Genomic DNA, 16,518 nt, shown 5'->3' on the forward strand with positions numbered 1-16,518 from the left:
TGTTTCAAGTTTTCCGTATGAAATTTTTTCTACCTCAGATAGTTTCCTTATGTATTCTCTAATCATCCTAAGTCTTAAAGCAGTAAGGATAGCCTCATATCTAATCTATAAATCTATGGGGCGGGCATCTAGTATCTTGTTTAGTGCACTAATTGGCGTCATAAAGCCCCATTAATGGCCTTTAGAACTTTTTCAATATCTTCTACTGCTTCCTACTTCCGCTCCATTTCAATCCACCATACTACCAGTATCTAACTACACTTTCGTTGAGCTAAACACTTAAATGTTGTTAAAGTTTCGAAGACAGTTTGTTTGCATCTGTGTAGGCCCTCAAACAGCCCTTTGCGAAACTCCAAGCAAAATTTTATGTTCCCTTGTGTTACTTACTTCTCACCGCTTTCTCCTACCACAAACACTTGAACTGATTACAATTCAGCTTGTCCATCATGATAAATGATTGGTTGGCTTAATTGCATAGAAATGACCAGAAATATTTCTTGCAATTCAAATTCAAATTAAAATTTACAAAGACTCAAGGACTCTAGATCACTCGCACTCTTCCTAACTTAATAATGATGACCATGTATTTAAGTATTTTTTTTCTGTTCTTCTTTTTGCCTCATGTTTTTTTTTCTACACCATTTATATAAATTTTGCCTTGGGGATCAATTAGACAGCTTTCCAGCTCATTCACTTTCACACACTTGCACAAATAAAACAGCAAGGACTATAAAAATACAATATTAAAAAGAAAAAAAAAAAGAAAAATTATCTGCATACTTGCAAACAAAACTAGTATGCTTTATCTTGCTGCGAATAAATGAAATTTTTCATACACTGTAGAGGAGAGGTGTTTGTGTGTGGAGGGATGCCAGTCATATGGTCTTGGGAATCATAAATCGCCTAAATGATGTGCGAACTATGAGAGATATAATGAGGCTGCTGCTATATTTTATATTTCCCATACCCCATATTCATATCTGAATTTATTGTAAATTCCTTTTCATGCTGTTAAGTGACTTGTTGGCCAAACTTTTTTAATTAAAGTTATCACAAAAAAAAGGACCTGAATTCTCAATGACTTGTAAAGTATGTGAATTATTTATGATGTTAAGCAGTTGCTTTTGAAATGTGATGAGTTTACATTCCTTGAGAGTTTTGAACTTTCAACTATTACACTGAGCAAAATTTTAAAGGGAGTATAAAAGGGGACTGTAAAACTCGGACTTGGAGGCCCCCGCAGCGCAGTAGCTCGAACCCTACCGAGACCAACACAAAACATTTTCAGCGGTGGTGGTTTCTCCTCCTAATGCTGGCAACATTTGCGAGACACTACGCCAAGTAAAAACTTCTCTCCAAAGAGGAGTCGCACTGCGGCACGCCGTTCGTTGTAATATGTTTGTTTTACCGCACTGCAGCACATTTACACTGTTTTCTTTTTGTAAAATCAGTTCATGTGTGTCATAAATCAGGAGCCGAATTACCGCATACGTGATCGAGTGCGCTTTCGAATCAAATGAAATTTCATCTCGCATTTAATGGGTGTTATAACACTTTTACAAAAATTTTATTGTAAATTTTTTTTATAATTCATGATCTACTTTAATATTTGCATTCTTAAATGTTAACAATTCTCTTTGAATAACAAAATGCATAATTCACAATAGAGAGACTTCAAACACTTTTACTCGTTCACATATGCGGCCCCTGGATTTGATGAGCAGTGTTAACAGCTGTTGTATGGTCATTCACAATAGTGCTTGAAAACAGCCGTGTTCAATGTGACGAAATCTAACGGTAAGCATAAGTCACTTAAACATACTCACCCGCCCTGATATCCTAGAATTTTATTTCGATTTGAGTGCTAATTTGATTGAACAAACTGAAAAATCGTGATGAAATTCTAAGGCGGTATATTAAAGATGCTCATGTTTGAGACCACCGTAGCGCAGAGGTTAGCATGTCCGCCTATGACGCTGAACGCCTGGGTTAAAATCCTGGCGAGACCATAAGTAGAAAATTTCAGCGGTGGTTTTCCCCTCCTAATGCTGGCAACATTTGTGAGATGCTATGCCATGTAAAACTTCACTCCAAAAAGGTGTTGCACTGCGGCATACCGTTCGGACTCGGCTATAAAAAGAAGGCCCCTTATCATTGAGCTTAAACTTGAATCAGACTGCACTCACTGATATGTAAGAAGTTTGACCCGGTTCCTTAGTGGAATGTTCATGGGCAAAATTTGCTAAAATTTGGTTTTCCCCTCCTAATGCTGGCAACATTTGTGAGGAACTATGCAATTCTCTCCCAAGAAGTGTCGCTCTGCGGCACGCTGTTCGGACTCGGCTATAAAAAAGGGAACCCCTTATCATTGAGCTTAAACTTGAATCGGACAGCACTTACAAATATGTGAGAAGTTTGCCCCTGTTCCTTAGTGGAATGTTCATGGGCAAAACTTGCATTTGCATGTTTAAAATTCTCATGCTTAAACATCAAATTTTGACACGGCTGTTTTCGAGCACTATTGAAAATGGTACAGCACTATTGTGAATGACCAATACACCACTGTAAATGTCGGTAGCACATATGTGCATGACTTACAATATTTACTTTGGACAAAATCTCTAAAGAGGCGATTGACTTACTGATTGCTGACTGACCATTGCTCAGCTCAACCTGCCAAAGATAGAATCATGAAATTTGGGGCGAATGTTGTTCATGGGTCATAGACACGGGATAAGATGGGATTTGGTTGTTGTTGTTTTTGTAGCCTCATTCTAATGTGGAGGTGGCGATCTTCGTCAAATCCCAGTAGGTGAGCAAGCTCTTTCCGGTTCAAAAGCCCGACCGCCATGGGAAGAGGGTGGCCATTTGTTATTTAAAGTCGCCAATAACCCGAATTGTCATATCGAGCATCATAGGCACTCAGTATTTGTGCAAGAGCCGGTATCGCCCGGCCTCTCACTGAGACTCCCAGCCTGATACCGCTGATTGTCCGCGACTGTCATTGCGGATACTCCGTATGCAGCATTCGACTATCCGCAACCAGTGGACGCGTCTGGTTGCTCGCAGCTAAGCTTCTCGTCCACATATGGGACCTCAAAGTTCCAGCTTGTGTGGTGCTCACAGCTATCCCGTGCCGGGATTTGGTGATATTCGTTCGTTCGTGTAGGTAGTAAAAAACACCAAAGAGTGGGAAATGGTGAATATTTGCCCCGCGCGACAGAGAGGACTAGAATTCTGGAATTGGGCTTAAATTAAAAAGCGTCTCAAAAAAATTATGTTTGGAGAAAAAAAATGAAAAATCGTACCGGAACTGGTACGTTTAGCACCGCAATTGGTACTATTTGGTACTTTCTTTGTTAAGTGAGCTAGAGATATGAATTTTGGTACATAAGTACACTATGGCAACCTAAGTTATTCAACTTAACCAGTATTTGGGCATTAGTACATTTATGTACTAGAAAGTACCAAAAAGTTACGAAATAGTTGAACTTTGCACAGCGAAAGCTAGAACTCTGAAATTTGGTTCAATTAGTTATTCTTGCCAGATAAAGAAGGAGATGAAAAAAATATGAAAAATAGTACTGAAAACGAGAGAAAACGTACGTTTTGTCTCCATTTGGTAGAAGATCGTACTTTCTTTAAGGATTGAATTAGAGCTCTGAATTTTTAAAACTTTGAATTACTTTTTCACAAATCGCGAATTCTGGTACCAAAAAATAGTACGAAATATGACTTTTACAGTGAACTTAGTCAAGTAAAGTTAAATAGTTTGGTAAAAATAATAGTAGTCTTGACAAAAAAATACAATAAGTTTTATAATGGCGAAATGCTGAAATGGTGCCAGGAGTGGAAGAAAACGTACTTAAGTGCTGTAATTGGTACTGTTTGGTACCTTCCTCACAGATTGAGCCAGAGCTCTGAAATTTTAGTTAAATTTTAGTATATATGTGGCGACCTGAAGCTTTTTTTGAAATTTGTACTTTAAGGTACCAAAAAGTACAAAATGGTACATTTTTACCGATTGAGCTAAAGGTCTTAAAATAAGGGGATAGTTATATGTTGCGGTTTATATCGGGTGAAAAAATTTTTTTTTTATATTGGTACCAATACGTACGAATTGGTACTTTCTTTATATACTGAGCAGTTCTTCAAATTGGGATACAGTTAAACCCTGACAGCATATATCGAGCGACCATTTGTGTGGGTGACGCATTTATAAAGCCATTCACAATGGAATTTAAAGTCATTCAAAATGGAGCCAAAAAAAGACCGTGTTCAGTGTGACGAAAACTGCAGTTTAAGAAATAGTTGCTTAAACATTCTCTCCGCCTTGCTTTACTGCAATGTTATTACATGTTGTATTTGATCATATCCATTGTCACTTCGACTCTCACAATATACATTTATAGTAAAATGTTATAAAAACCTAGTTATGTTTGTATTTCGGAAGTTGTGCCTCCAAACACCACTTTCTCGAGAAGCGATAAGCAAAGATTGATTCTATGGAAAATGTTGATAACAGATGTGCACACATAAGCTTGAAACTCGATGGTGGGTTTGGAGAACCATCAGACCTTGAAACTGCAGTTTTGTAGGGACTGTTATACTTTATTTTATGTGGGTTAATTGTTTCGTTTGTACGTGTGTTTATTGGTTTCCTTTTTTGTATATTAATAGTAACCTTTTTACCTAATTAGTCTCACATTATTCACAATTGTTTATGGTCATTCACAATAGTGGATGAGAACTTTGCCGCATTTTATCTGAGAACTAAATTTTTATTGGCATATGTTAACATTCACAATATGTTTTCGCAAGTGACACAACCTTAAATTAGCGAATCGTGCATAATAATGTTCGCAGCTTAAAGTTGGATTCGGAGGACCACAAACAAACATAAAACTGCATTTCGGATATGTATGTTGATTTTTTCCCTCAATTGCCACTTGGCATGACTCCGCCCAAATCGTATTTTATTACAGATATTATGCTACTTCACAATATAGCCATTCACAATAGCACTTAAGACGAGTTCATTGCAATGTCAATGAAAAGGTGGCGTAATTCCATCGTGTGGATGCCACGTCCATATGCCGAATATGGTTTGGACAGGTCCATATTTGGATATAAGTGACATATATTCTGCTTTCTCGTTTATAAGTCTTGAGCTCATAAAAGTCGCTTTTGTAGACCGATTTTGTCGTGAAATTTGGCACAGTAAGTTATGTTTAGACCCTATGCCGTATATGTTCTAAATAGGGCTGTATTTGGATATAGCTGTTATATATTTCAATCTCCCGATTTAAGGTCTTGAGCCCATAAAAGGAGCTTTTACAGACCGATTTCGCACAGTGAGTTATGTTGAGAACCTCGACATCCGTCCTATTTGATTTAGGTCAGTCTACATTAGTATATAGCTGCCATATAGACCAATCTCATGATTAAAGGTCTTCAGCCCATAAAAACCGCAAAATGAAAACTTCCGTGCGCTCAAGATCTCAAATCGGGAGATGGGTTTCTATGGGAGCTATATTAGTTTACCGACCGATTTGGATCATTCTTGGCACGATCGATGGAAGCCATCAAATAACACTACGTTCAAAATTTCAGCCAAATTGGATAACAATTGCGGATTCCAGGGACTCAAGATATCAAGTAGGGAGATCGGTTTATATGGGAGCTTTATCCAAATCTGAACCGATATGACCAATTTGTAATCCCCAACGACCCACATCAACAAGAAGTAGCTATACAAAATTTCAAGCGGATATATTTATTGTTATGACCGCTATCGTAATTTCGACAGATAGACGCCAAGACTATCAAGAATATATATCTATATACTTTATAAAGTCACAGATCAATATTTCGAGGTGTTGCATACGAAATGACTAGATTGATGTACCCCGCATCCTAAGTTGATGGGTATAATACAGTCTCCTTTATGGCGAACCTAAACCTACATTATTAAGGAAATTTGTTTATTCTCTACGCATACTCATGAATAAAATAAGATTGGAAAATGCCCATAAAAGTTGTACAACAAAAGGAAATGGACATTAAGAAAATGTCCTCAAACTTGGACATGCAGACTTAAAATGTAGCACTGTCATTAAAATGCCCATTCACACATACATTATTTGTGTGAGTACAATCTAAGTATGTATAGGAATTTGGAATAGCTTTTAGCCTAGGTCAAAATTTCTTATACACACACATCATTTAAAATCACGCCAAATGTATGCCATAACATTCTTTCGCTTTATTTTTTTTTTCAACAAATTTTTATTTATATTTTTTTTTATTTAAATTTGGGGTAAAATGAAAATAATCTACGAGCAATCACTACAACACCGACCTTTGAATATCTCTCTGAGTTGTACACAGTAAAGATTTCGTATGAAACACGTTATAGATTTTAATGGCTTAAATTAAAAACAACAACATTCACACACACACAGACTCTCTTTAGCCTTTAGCTTTACTCTACACTTTGTACTACTACTCGTCGTCGTCATCATCATCATTATTTCATTCAATAAACTTTTTTAATATACATACATATCGTTTTTTGTTATAGATTCTACTTTGTTTGTGCCTTGTTTTTTTTCCTTTGATTTGGTTCGTTCGTTCGTATTATAATTCGTTAATTCCTGTTTTCGTTTATACGCATTTCTCAGTGTTTGTATGTATGTATGTACGAATGTGTGTTTCACATTTCCGATATTATTCAACACTTTCATTGTATTTATTGTTGAGTTTCGTTTAGTTTAGTTTCATTGTGAAAGCTTTTTATTCCCCTACTCTCTCTCTCTCTCTGTCTCTTTTTCTCGCTATCTCCATGCATTTTTCTCTCCATGAAAAATGTTGGCTGTGTAGGCTTATGTTATAAAGCATACATTTATTAGACACCCACTCGCTCTCCCTCTCTCAATCTATATCTTCCACTAGCTCTCTTCTTCTTATTCTCTTAATCATAGATATATTTCCTTGAACTGTCTATACCAAAAGAAATTGAGACAGTCTGTCTGCCTCTTTGTAATAACGTTTCATGTGTTTTTGCTTTCTTTATACTATGTCCCTTTTTGCTCTAGCTGTCTCTCTTTCAAATTAATGTTGTTGTATTATTGTTTTTTTTTTATTTTCTGTTCCATAAGCTCAGTTCAATGTGCGCCCCAAAATATGCCATATATCTTGGCAGCTGACGTTTTCCCCCACACCCTTTCCCCTCCACAACAACCAATACAATCCATCACCTGGTTTTTTGTTTGTTAGTTTGGTTGTACATGTATGTGTGTCTTCTTTTTTTCGTATTGCCTATCTCTAACGATAGAAAACCTAGCTGCAACAGCAAATTTAAACTGATATGTCCTTTTGAGCCACCAAAAACAAAATAATGATATAAACTAAAGTCGCACCCAAAAAGAAAAAACAATGCAGTGATAGCCCGTACATATCCTTCCACTTAGAAAGGAAATGCAAAATAACAACAACAAAAATCCAAGGCATTAGTCGACAAGGTCGAATCTTATTTTATTGTACATCCTCCACCACTTTAATCAAGGGCGGATTATTGACCAGGATATTCAGGCAAATCCTTGGGGGGATTTAAATGAAATACTCTGCCCGCCCCAAACGACCAATGGTCCACGAGCGAACCAACATTGAGCGCGTGTAAATGGAAATAATGATGAAATTGTGAACAAGCCGCCACCAAAAAATGTAATTAACGGGAATTGTAAGAGCATGTCTTGTTTTGCTTACATCTGTGGCTTTTCCTGGCGTTTCAACAAGCAAACAAAGAAGAAAAACCAACAAGTATTACCATAAAAGCCTTAACGTTCGTTTTAGGTTTTCAAGGCCTGATCTCTTTATGTCTTTCCTGTTCTAACCCCTCCCTCAGCATAGCCCAAGCGCCAAGCCATTTGTTTTCCTTTGGCCTTAAACATCAGGCGCAGATAATAAGAAAAAATGATTTGTTGGTTTTAAGCAAGAATGCTTTCAATAAATACCTCGCAAAAAAAATACAAGAAAATAAATCACGTACAGGCAAAAGTAACAGGGGCAAGAAAAGAAAAATAAAATAAATTTATTTACTAGTTAAGCAAGCAGTGGTTACAAGACAAACGTTTTTCAAGGGAAATGTTTGAACTGCCATAAAAGTAAGTGCCATAATTTTTGTACATACTAAGAGTAATCTTTTTATGGGTTTATGCTACGCCACCCAGCCAGCATAACTTACTTAGACTAACTCAAAGTATGCAGGTCATAAATTTTAATTGGCATCTCTCACCAACTGCATTCAATTACGGTAAACTTACCTTTTTTGATAACATATTCTCTGCTTAGCTATTGTGAATGACAGCTGACTCAAAGTAAGCAATTGGGCTACTCAAAATTTGGGACGCACAACGTCTGCGGTCTGTAAAGAAATAAAGATATACAAATCACAATAGGAAATAATTAAAGCTTATTGTTAAACACTACATATAACAAAATTATTAACTTTGAAAATTATTTAACACCTCCAGGTATATCTTTTCTTTTTTCGTAAGAAATCTTTCATCAAATATTGGGCAAAATTCATGCAACCATAAAAATTTTATAAACGATTGTGAATTATTGATTTTAGATAACTTCAGGATTTCTTCAAAAACCAAATCAATAAAAAAGAATCAATCACACAATTGTTGACATCTTTAATATTGTAAGATGCTTGATAATTTAGAAAACTTTAATTGGTAGGATGTCCGTCTCTCCGTCTGTCGAAACCACCATAGCGTTCGAACGAATAGTTATCCACTTGATATTTGCCACAGATATTATTCTAATTGATGTAGGTCGTTGAGGATTACAAATGACTTCATATTTGGATACATGTATCTCCCATATAAAGTGGTCCTTCGAATTTACTTCTTAAACCCCAAGAGATCTCAATTTTACCCGAATCGGTTTAACATTAGCATGGAGTTTTATTTATGACTTAAAACATTATGCCATGAGAAGTTTGCCCCTGTTCCCTAATGGAATGTTCATGGGCAAATTTGCATTTGCAAAACATCTTGTTTGGTCTGAATAAGTCCATAGCTTGATGCAGCTCTCAGGTAAACCGGTCTCCTGATTTTACATCTTGAGCTAATGGAAGCCACATTTCTTAACCGATTTGGCTGAAATTTTACACTAAGTGTTCTGTTACGACTTTTAAAAACCGTGCTAAGTATTGTCTTAATCGGTCTATAATCACATATAGCTCCCATATAAACTGGTCTCCCAATGAGTCATTTACGTGCCCTAGAAGCCGTTTTTGCAAATACAAGTTTACGCATGAACATTCCGTTAAGGAACAGGGGCCAAATTCTCACATTTGGTTGTGGAATTGCCGGATTTTCGAATATTCAAAATAATACCCTATCGCAATATATTTTAGATACCCTACTAAGTCCCCCTTAGTTTCATTCACAATAGTGTCAACAGAAGTATTTTCACAAATATAGGGACGTTTACACTTACCAAATATATTTGTCAATAAATTTAAAATGATTTAGTGTTTAGGCAACTCTAGCGACATTTTAAAGATAAAAACATTGGAATTCGAATTGAATGAACTCGCAAAAAATCTCAAATGCTTACAATGTCACCGCGTAATAAAAGAATTCACTTAACAAGGTTACGCCAAACGACCAGCCGACATACAATGTTTTGAATTTTCGTCATTAAGTCTATCGAAATTGTTGTTGTTTACGTTTTTCTTACTTGTTTGTAATGCGCGCTTGTTCACAAGCACAAATAAAATACATAATACTGAAGTATTTCAAGCCGTATTTGAAAAAAAAAAAATAATGCGTGATGTGCAACATGCTGCAGTTTGTCAGAGAAAAAAATGTAATGACATTTGTAAACATTCACAATAAGCAGATTTTTACAATTGTATTGATTTTCATGGGCCTACCAACTTTATATTTTCGCACGGGAATTAACCTTCTGCTGTAACACAGAGCAACTGAAAATTTCGCTAAGGATATGTTAATGCATTTCTTAGGGAAACGAAACATTCGCTAGAGTTGAGTACGGGCCTTAAACAAATCCAGCCTTCTTTAGAATTTTCTAATATTCAAAATATTAACTTATTGCAGTATCTTTTATAAGGTTTGTATAAATTAATTCAGTAAACCTTAGCAAGGCCCCCTTTAGTTTCATTCACAATAGTAGCATCAGAAAAGAGTGCACAAATTAAGGACCGTTTACACTTCGAAAATACTTGACAAAAATTTTTCGTCAAACATAAACAAACCATATGTCAGTGTGTATCTGTGAACTTTATTGTGAAATATTTTAAAAACAGGCATAAGAGGCAGTTTTTAAATTAAGCCAACTAAGTGGCAATTGTTCCACTTCTTTACACAATGATAATTTTGTGATACTAAATACCGCACTTTTTATTTTGTCTAATGCTTTCCACTCCCCTTAAAAAATCCTTTTTATGAAGTGTTATTCCTTTTCAAGAAACATTAATAAAGGTTTATTTTTCTAAGCTTAGCTTTTTTAAAACTATAATGAAACACTGAAATTTCCATCATATATTCCAAAATGTTATTGGTATTAAAAAATCTTTACCATAAACTTTTAAAAAATAGCTTATTTTAAATGTTGCCCGTGGCTTCGGTTCAAGTAGTCCGAATTTTCAGCGGTGGTAATCCCCCCAAGTGTTGGCACCACTTGTGAGGTATTTGCCTTAGACAATCAGCAGAGTTAACTTCTCTACTAAGTGTTGGTGCTCTGCGGCAAGCCGTTCGGTCTAGGCTATTCCATTGAGCTTAAACTTGTATCGGACAACACTTATTAAAATTAGAGAAGTATCTCTCGCTGTTCCTTAGTAGGCCAACCGGGAAATCTTTACTGGTACAAAATCACCCTGAATAAGGCCCTGTAAGACAAATAGACTAAGATTTTCCTAAGATTATGAATCTTAGGGGCCTTATTCAGATATAGGGATCTAGGTTAGGCTAGGATAAGTAGTTGTGGAAGGACCTTAAAAACTCACTTAGACAATTTAAAACCCATAGTAGCAACAGCACAAAGTCTTTGGTGGTAAACGAACCCATAGCCCCCACACTGATAATCCGAGGTAGTTTCCAACTTAACTACCCGGGCTCACAAATGACCACTTTCCTAAAAATGTTGTTCCCCTCACACAGACACCTCCCTAGAAATTTTGTAAAATTAATCACTTAAGTTGTTTTTATGTGCGTTTATATTATGGTAACAACTTTGGTCCATAATGTGATACAGCTTACATATAAAACGAACTTCCAATTTCACTTTTTTAGCACTTGGCATAGGACTAGAATTTTTAATGTGATGTGCTGTGGTAATTTTCAATACACCTTCTATGTATGCTGAATATGATCGACTACTCTTACCGCAGTTGAAAAGTCCTTCACAATAGCGAATAGCCATGTTCAGTATGGCTAAAGTTGCTGTTTAAGCATAGTTCATTTAAAGACTATTGAATTGGTAATTTGAATATGTTCCAATGCTATTGAAAAGAAGAGTGCGAATCGGTATATAATGTGATATAACTCAGATATGAAACGAGCATCCAGTTTCATTTCTTGAGCACCTGGTATTGGACTGGAATTTTTAATGTAATGTGCTGTAGTAATTTTCAATACACCCACCAAGTATGCTGAGTATGATCGCCTAATCTTAGAGCTGTTGTACAGTCATTCACAATAGAGAAAAGCCGTGTTCAGTATTGCTAAGTCTGATGTTTAAGCATACTTAACTTAAACACTATTGACTTTCTAATTTGTATGTGATTCAATGCTCATGAAAAGTAGAGTCGGAATCGGTCCATAATGTGATAAAGCTCAGATATGAAACAAACTTCTAGTTTCACTTTTTGAGAACCTAGCATTGGGCTGAAATTTTTAATTTGTTGTGCTTAGATTTCAACACACCCGCCATGTATGCCGAATATGATAGACTACTCTTACAGCTATTGTATGGTCATTCACAATAGTGAATAGCCGTGTTCAGTATGGCTAAAGCTGATGTTTAAGTATTAGTCCCTTATGATTTTCAATATTCATGAAAATAATGGTCGGTCTATACTGTGATATAGATCTTCCGGTTTCACTTCTTGATCACCAGGAGGTGTAATTTTAAACCCAGTGAGCTGGAATTTTGAATGTGATATTTTGTGGGTTTGTGTAGACAATACACGCACCATGTAAATTGCAGTTCCAAGTCGACTTCATGAGTACCTAATAAACGCAATTATTGGCGCAATTATTTTGACCAATTTTTAACGTGAATATATTGCCATTTTGTAAAAGACAGCCTTTTCGTGCCACACGTCTCAGTATTTTTGCGTCTAGGTGCCTTTACCATATCACTGATATAGCGTCAAGGTCTATTTTCTTTGACCTGAGTGTCTCTCCTACAAAACTTGTCAAGGCTCTCCAGCTGTCCTCAATGCTGCACATCTTCATTGTTATGTTTTCCGGCCCTATTTCTCCAATCTACTCTACTAGTCGCGCTCGGAAAACAATGTGTTGTGCTCATCTACCACCCCCACTTTTTCGTAGAGTTGCATTTTCCCATTCCCATGTGTATGTGCGGAACTATACATGTCCAGATATTTCCTGCGTCACATAGAAGCTTACGTCGTTTATCTTTCTGCCAATCTATCGTTGCCTCGCGTGACATTATTTCATCTTGACTGCCGTGGTTATCCCTTCCTAATGCTGGCGGCAGTTGTAAAGTACAATACCATATTAAAACTTCTCTCCAAAAGAGGAGTCGCTCTGCGGCAGTTCCTAGACAACCAAAAATTTCCGTTCGCACAAAAAAATTTCAAACTTCCGCTTTGACTAAGATCAAGATTCAAAAACTTTTTCGATTTTTTGATTAAAATCAAAAACAATGAAAATAAAAAAATATTACAACACAAACAGCGTAACCTAAACAAAGTCTTTATAGTTGTATAGTTACCAGTCAACTATTCACAATAGTGCAAAGAACAGGGTTGTATTTTAAATGAAGAAACCTAGTCATAATGAAACATTCATCATTGTACAAATGAGTTTTTATCTCAATTCCGGTAAAAAACAATATTTTTCTTAATTTTCCTAAGGTTTGAGTTAGGCATAAAGGATTCGTTGAAACAAAAAACTTGGGTTTCAAAGCAAGGTGGCAAAAACGACATTATTCTAAGGCAATTTTTTGCTACAACTTCTTTTAATCCAATATGTATGCAAAACTTTAGAAAATTTTCCGACATAATAATACACCCTTTACACACGAACACTCACAGGCTCTACAATATCTAATACAGAAAAAGAAGATACATGTATCAATTTTTACTATTATCAAATTTATACTTTTATGTTGATTTATTTACTATTCTGAACTATGATGAACAAATATCATCATCTGTGTATATCATTATCTCTCTATCTATCGATCTTTTGTCAGTTTATTGCCAAAGAATTTAGATTTTTCCACGAAACTTATTAAACATAATGGCTCCAAGAAAACAAAAAAAATCAATTGGCATAATTGTGATTTGTTGTTTTTTTTTACTTGTTTTCATACACGAATTGAAATTATAATTTTGTTGTTGTTCTTAAGGAGAAAATTTCAAAGGAATAAAATGAAAAAAGAAAAATTAATAACAAAACTAAAACCCCCCCAAAAAATTATAGACAAAAAAAGAAACAAAACAAAATCAATCTTGTTGTATAAGCAAATGCAATTCTTTTTATTGAACTCCCAATTATAGAGTCTAAACGAAAACAAAAGACAAACACCTGAATTTGTGTTGAGTTGTGATAATGAAAAGCCCAAACCAAAAAAAAAAAATACAGCGACTTATCAAAGCAAGATCTGGAAAAAGCCCACTTATCCCCTTGCATAATAAGGAAACATTAATTGAAATTAAATTAGCTAAACTAATCAGAGATTTATTTAAAACTTTGTTTTAATGGGGCTACAATTATACTGAAAGATATTAGTTTTGTTTTTCTTATTTAATGAATCTTTATATCTTTCGTAATAATTTCGAAGGCTTCACATTAGATTTTTTCTTTCGATTTTTGTGTAAATATTTACGGTAACTTAACAATATTACGTTCAGTCTCTCTCTCTCTTTCTCGCCCTCATTCTTGCTATCTCATAATATACATAAGCACACTGTCTCCCTCTCTTTCAAAAATGTTTTAATTCAATAAAAATGCATAAGAGATTCTCTTGAACGCCCTGTCATCAAGCAAAAGTTGGTTTCCCTTTAGTTATATTCAATACATATACCTAGCATTTCATTGTTAAATTTGTCTCTCGTAACACGAGCCCCTTCCTCTATCTTACATAGTTGATGAACCAACCAACCAAACAAAGCAAAGCAAACAATTTACTTACAAAAAATCTATACTTTTTAAATAATTTCTTAATGTCAGTTTTGCTATTTCATAACGAACAATCCGTAGATATGAAAGAACATTAAAATTAAACACAAAAGTCTTCTTTCTAGTCAAAAGCAAGTCACATCTATTTCAAACTCATACAACAAAACCCCACCTCCATCTTCATTTCACTACTAAAAACATAAAAACTGAAAGGAGCAGAAGAAAAATCGGAAAGAAATTATTAATTAATCAATTGTCAGACAAAAAGAATGCTTTCATTCATTACAACTTTATGAAAATCTCTTACTCACACACCCACACACAAACCAGCTTGTCTGACTACAGCAGTTTCTCATTCATACACACACACATACGTCTTTAAAAGTATCCCACTCGTTCAATGAACACTCAATGTTAATGAACAAGAAGAAGAAGACAAAGTGCACTTTTCCCACCAATTTGTTAAACAATAACAACAATGCAAAGCAACTATCAACCAGGACAACAGCAACAATAAATTCATCATCATCACAGCCAACAACACACAACACCATCCTCACAGAGCAATGACACGAACTAACTTTAATTTTGATGAGAGTTTATCGTCATCATGATCAACATTTACTCACAAAGTTAGAGGAGACAAAAACACACACACACACACCCACACATATAAAACCAAAGACCCCACAACTCTCACAAAACATTTAAAAAGTTTTTCAATTCTTACGTTTTATTGTTCGTTTGTCATTCATCATTAGTTGTGCACAGTGGGATGATATTTTGTGCGAGGTACAAAAAAAGGAATCGTATAAATCGAATAAATATAGAAACTACATAGTTGATTTAAAACTTTCAGTTATCTAATGACAAAAGCCTCTCTCCATTCTCATATGGCGTAATATAAACTGTTATATTGCTCACCTCTTTTATTTGTCTTGTAGGAAGGCGACTATATGTCATTACCACTTCGATAACGATTATCGATAACTTTCCTTAAGCAATTCACATAGTATACACAATTTAGTAGGCACAACCTAAACTCAGTTTATGCAATTAGACATTTGCTGGTTTTGCCACATATCGACTTGACATCATGTAAAAACAATCGAATAAAAAAATGTCTCTACTTTAGGGACTGTTTTGTTATACCCAACCCCATAGGATGTATAGCTGGCAAACTATCGATAACCGCAACATTCGATATTTCTAAATATTCAATATTCTAACGAAAATGAGAAGCAAAAAGTAAGGAGATCGATTTATTGTATATAAAAGTAATGTCAACGCACAGAACGAATAAAAGCATATTTATTAAAAGCAATTACGAGGAGCCGTTACTATATTTTGATATTTATCTCAATAAAACTGCTGGTTTTCATAAAACAGCTGAACAGTGCTGCAATTTTCTGCTGGGAAAAAACGTCCAGTAAAAATTTGCAAGCTCTCAATTACAAAACTCTCCAAACTGTGCTTGCTCTCACGCACTCTCCCGCTCTCTTCTGCTGGCTAAAAAAGTACGCAAACGACTTCCAGTAACAATTTGTGCAATTTTGCAAAATTTTTTGAGTATACGAATACACATAAGGCCAAACAGAATGGGCGTATTGAAGAGCATTGCATTGAAAAATACAACTCTGTTTAAAACGCAGCTCGCAAAACTTAAACAATTTTTAACTTTGACTAGCAAAAACTATATTTCACGCGTGGCAACATAGAACGATGCTCGCCTTCTAGCATCAAAGTTGGACATTTTTTAACTTTTCTGCGTTATTCCTGTGGAATTTATGTGTAGAGTTGCATTTTTACAACGCGACGCTCAAAACCAAAGCTCAACACTATAAAGTCAGTTGAAAGTCATGAGAGATAACATTACGTCCTACATAGGCGCAATATATCTGAAAGGATACGTTCGGTGTCGAATCGCTTATTTTTGTTCGATTTTGCAAAAAAATAAATTTGCCTTAGTATCGATAGGAAAAATATCAATCGATATTCCAAAAAAAAAAGAAAAATATCGATAGTATAAATAGTGCCGTCGATGTATTGCCAGATCTAATCGGTCTGATTTATCCTTGACTCAGCCTCCGCGCCAGTCATTCTGTAT

The 16,518-nt window shown here is 35.3% G+C and overlaps 2 protein-coding genes across 16 annotated transcripts in view; one reads left to right on the forward strand and one right to left on the reverse strand.

Moving 5' to 3' along the window:
• Nucleotides 1–16,518, reverse strand: part of LOC106094039 (molybdopterin synthase catalytic subunit-like) — a 515,852-nt gene that overhangs the window by 380,826 nt on the left and 118,508 nt on the right. The window contains exon 3 of the mRNA XM_059370219.1: nt 8,325–8,425. The gene's annotated coding sequence lies outside the window, so the exon portion shown is untranslated. The remainder of the gene's footprint in view (nt 1–8,324; nt 8,426–16,518) is intronic.
• The window catches only part of LOC106089369 (ELKS/Rab6-interacting/CAST family member 1), a 289,868-nt gene that overhangs the window by 197,673 nt on the left and 75,677 nt on the right, over nt 1–16,518 (forward strand). The window lies entirely within an intron of this gene.

The sequence above is a fragment of the Stomoxys calcitrans genome, chromosome 5 (genome assembly GCF_963082655.1).
Source record: "Stomoxys calcitrans chromosome 5, idStoCalc2.1, whole genome shotgun sequence".
Taxonomy (NCBI): Eukaryota; Metazoa; Arthropoda; class Insecta; order Diptera; family Muscidae; genus Stomoxys; species Stomoxys calcitrans.